This window comes from Coptis chinensis, chromosome 7 (genome assembly GCF_015680905.1).
Source record: "Coptis chinensis isolate HL-2020 chromosome 7, ASM1568090v1, whole genome shotgun sequence".
NCBI lineage: Eukaryota > Viridiplantae > Streptophyta > Magnoliopsida > Ranunculales > Ranunculaceae > Coptis > Coptis chinensis.
Genome location: NC_141462.1, coordinates 35,598,113 through 35,602,509, shown reverse-complemented (window position 1 = coordinate 35,602,509; position 4,397 = coordinate 35,598,113). Strand labels below are relative to the sequence as shown.

The window sequence follows — 4,397 nt, the reverse complement described above, 5'->3', positions numbered from 1 at the left end:
AAATTGCCGCTTCGTTACAATCCAATCCAATGATCCATAAAACACTCTATTCCAACCGTGGATGACATATAAGATAGTGGAAGCATACCGAAGAAGTCGCATGACGTGACGTTATGCTTAACGATGAACTCTAAATTCATAGATTATGTCAACCCGAATCGAATACAATTAAACGGCCTAAGCAATTCTAATGGGACATTAAACATTTTAGGACGAAAACACGAACACCCCACCCCCAAACAAATTTTTTTACAACAAAGCTTAGAAAATTTGTTTTTAGCAGTGGGTCTTTTAAAGTCAGATTCCCGAGACTTCCTAGTTTACTATGCTTATTATTTAATATTTTTTACTTTTATAAGGAAAAACAATGAGCAAGAAAGACATAATTCACCCCGTAGAGAAACATGACTAAAAAATCTGAGAAAAATATGCAAGAGTGGAAAACGTGAATTATGTTAAACGTGGACTTAGGATCCGGTACTTACAGCCACACACTCCGTAGGGAGGGCCCGGTTACCTTAATGGTGTACTCACAAATATATGGAAATGAAAGGAAATGCACCAAACACAAAAGTTGAGTCGTTTATTGTCAGATACTCGAGACTTTATCTAAACATATATATGAACATGCAGTTTATCATATATCAACAATCGAAATAGTTGTGGATCATTCCATAAATAAATATCACAGAAAACATATCCAAACACAATCAAGCACCAAGATTTCCTATGACACAACCTAGTAAAATGAAAGCGAAGTCGGATAACCCTATTACTTAACCTAGCATGCACCTTCTTTTTCATTTTTGAACGAGAGGGTGTCCTAGTGAATAAGTGTGGAAGAGTGAATGGTTGTGGAGAATATGGTGGATATGGGTAAGTTATAGAAGGAAAGCATGGAAAAAATGAGGATATGGGTTTAGCACAAAACTCATTCATAGTGTAGGTAGGGACTGTCTCCAGTCTGAAAATGAAGGTGTCAAACGCTTTTGTCTTCTGAAGTATTTGTTTACTAGGTGGATTTAAAAACTTATGAAACACAGAAGAAACAAAAGGATCGAGTGCAAACTCGAGATTCCTTTGAAAGGGTGGAAGGAGGGAAGTCGAGGTGGATGTTGTGGAAAGTAGTTCTTGATAGGGTGAATTATCACCTGCTCTAAGAAACTCATCGAATTGCTCATCTAGATTGGTCATATCCTCGTTACTATGATAGTCCTCTACATCTTTGAGAAAGTCATCTATCTCATCCTCATCCGTAATATGTGTATCGACTAGTGTAGGGATGGAAATGTTGGAGTCTGAACTTCCAAAGGAAAGAAATTTGGGCATATGATTATCGGGAACGTGTTGTTGAAATAATCTCGAGCAAAGCTCTCGATCATGCTAACCTCTCCATCCATAGGCTAATCGGGTAAGCGTGTGTCTTTGTTTTAAAAACATTGACTTCAACAAACAAGATGGCCAAAAGACATGGACATTGAACCATCGCGGCAATTAATGAGCGCATTGGCAGTTGCCAGAAAAGGACGCCCTAAGATGATCGGGACAGAGTCGTTAACGACTTCTGTATCGAGGATGACAAAATCAGCCGGATAGTAAAAATCCTAAATTTTACGGAACATTTTCGGCGACACCCTTAGGATACTTAATAGACCGATCAACTAATTGCAACGTCATTTTAGTGGGTTGCATCTCGTCTAGACCTATTTGTCTATACAAATAAAACGGGAGTAAGTTAACACTAACCCCCAAGTCTAATAACGCGGTCGTGGTATAAGAATCTCCTAAGGTGCATTGTATGCGATAGGACGACCGAGGTCCTTGTACTTAACAATTCCATTATGTTGGATAGAGTTGGGAATTGTTACGTTAAAAGGCATCTTTTGGTATATTGGTCTTACGCCTAGTAGTACACAATTCCTTAAGAAACTTAGCATGGTGTGGTAGCTTTTTAATAGCTTCGAGGAAGGGAAGGTTTATAGTTAGATTCTTGAAAACGTCCCTAATCTCCTCATAATTAGTATCCCTAGTTAACACGGCTAATTTTTGTGGAAACGGTAGTTTCTGTCTATATTTAGCAATGGTATCACCTGGATGTTTAACCGTGTCTTTCTGTTTCTTAGGTTGTGTTGTAACTGGTACCTCTACAGTGGTAGGCTCTTCAGTTTCTATTTCAGTATCTAGTAAAATAGCAGGTGTAGGGGCGACTGGTGGGGTAACTATAGGCGTAATTACTTTGTTATCAACCACTCTGCGAGAACGGAGAGTGGTGATGGCCTTTAGCTCACTTACATTTTCATATTCATTACTAGTATTATTGGTTACCTCAAAGGCTGTATTTGTTGTTTTAGGATTAGGTATTTCGTGACTTGGAAACACACCTTTGGGTTGGGCTTTATCTTGAGCCAATTGTTGGGTTAAATTATTAACGGATTGTAGAAGTTGTTGGTTAGATTGAGCCATGGTTTGGAAAAGTTTTTGGTTTACTTGTATGAAGGTGTCAAGACGATCCGGTTGTGTGGGTGTAGTAGTCACGGGTGGTGTGACTGGAACTATTTCACGTGAATTATTTATGGGTGGATTTTGATAGTTATTATTTACCGGAACGATACCTCTATTAGCATTATAATTATTATAACTACATTGACTTTGTGCTTGACCTTGTCGAGGTTGCGCTTGGTTGTTATAATTATTAAAATTACCCTGACCCTGTCCTTGTCGTGGTGGAGCTTGGTTAAAACTGTGTGTTGGCCTAACATATTGATTATTGTACCCTAGAGGTGTGACGTGTTGGTTATTTCTCCAACCGAAGTTGGGATTTTGTCTCCAAGGGGCGTTAGGTTCACTATTAATGGAACAAGCCTGTTCATAGGCTATAGGACAGTGGGAGTTGGGATGCTCAGGGCTCCAACAGAAACTACATGGATTTGAATTTACGTTCATAACGGGGATAGGCTTTTGTTGAACAGAAATGGCCTCTACCTTTTTAGTGAGTGATTCGATTAGAGTTTTAAGCTCAGAATCGTGTTTAATTTCAAACATACCGGCGGCCTTAACTGTATTTGATGAACTAGCGGAGCGGTGGATGTCATCACTACCCCCCCAGTTGTTATTTCGCTTAGTTTGATCCTCTAAAAATTTATAAGCCTCCGAGGCTCCTTTGCTTAAGAAAATACCCCCATTCATTATGTCTAGGACTTCTTTATGGTGGTGTAGAAGTCCTTTGAAAAAAGCACAAACTAACGTGTCTTTCGCTAAGTTATGATGTGGACACTCTATAAGGAGATCGGTGAAACGATTCCAAGCCTCTGAAAATATTTCATGAGGATTTTGTCGAAAGAAATGAATCTTGGAAAGCATCTCATCCGTCTTTAGGGGTGGGTAAAAATGTTCCATAAACGGTGAACAAGTTTAGCCCACGAGTCCACGTAATTAGGCGTTTGGGCGGTTAACCAAGATGCCGCCTTTATCGGCTAAGGTGAAAGGGAATACCCGAGTTTAATTTGTTCCGCACCAACCGTAGGATGGTGGAATGTTGTTAGGACTTGTTCAATCCACGATGTGCCGATAAGGTTTTTCATGGTCTAATCCATGAAAAACGGGTAACAAATTAAAATATTTGGGGATTCGAAATCCCCATCGGGTCCGCTAGAACGATGCAAGATTTGGGGCTATCACTCAAAGCTTTGTAGAAGTCGAGAGAGGAGTCTCTTCTTCCGGGCATTGTGTCGGGGTGATGTGTGTGAAATAGTAGCTAGAGGTGTAGTGGGTGGTATACTAGATAGACTTGTTTGTTGACGTTGTTGTGTAATTACGCTCGGTGTTTTGTTCGCCGGACCTTAATCTCATACAAGGCTAAAACCAAACTTAGCTAAACACATCAACACTCCAAACAATTTCGATATACTAGTATAAACCTCTAACATGAGGTGCGAGGTGTGGAAGAAAGGAATACCGATCGCGGCCCTTGCTTCGCTTATGAATAGCGTCTTGTTTTCTGGCGTGTTAGGTGTATATAACAAGTTAGAACACTGAAAAACTTGAAAAATCAAAGTTCGAATCAAAACGTAGAATTCGGAAAAATTAGCAAAGGCGGCTGGGGTGCTCTCTCATCATGTGGCGATCGCGCTCCGTGTAATTTTCAAATTACAGTTGTTTTTAGGTGGTCGCTTCGTGTTCCAGCTATAGAGTAGCAGCGCTCCTTATATAGCGATGTCGGGCTTCGGTGTATTTTTGTCCGAACTTTTCAACGCTGAATCGGAAAACCACGGTATATGAATCAAACAAGGGTGGGTGGGTGAAAATGGGACTTTAAGAAAAGTACTTACACTACGAAAACAATGCGAAAGTGAAACTAAGATGGCAGCGGGGCCATTTGATAAAAGATAAAATGAAAT

The 4,397-nt window shown here is 40.0% G+C and overlaps 1 pseudogene; it reads left to right on the top strand.

Annotated features, from left to right (window-relative positions):
* Positions 1-3,256: 3,256 nt before the first annotated feature.
* LOC147487300 (small nucleolar RNA R71) lies at positions 3,257-3,350 on the top strand (annotated as a pseudogene).
* The last annotated feature ends 1,047 nt before the right edge of the window (positions 3,351-4,397 follow it).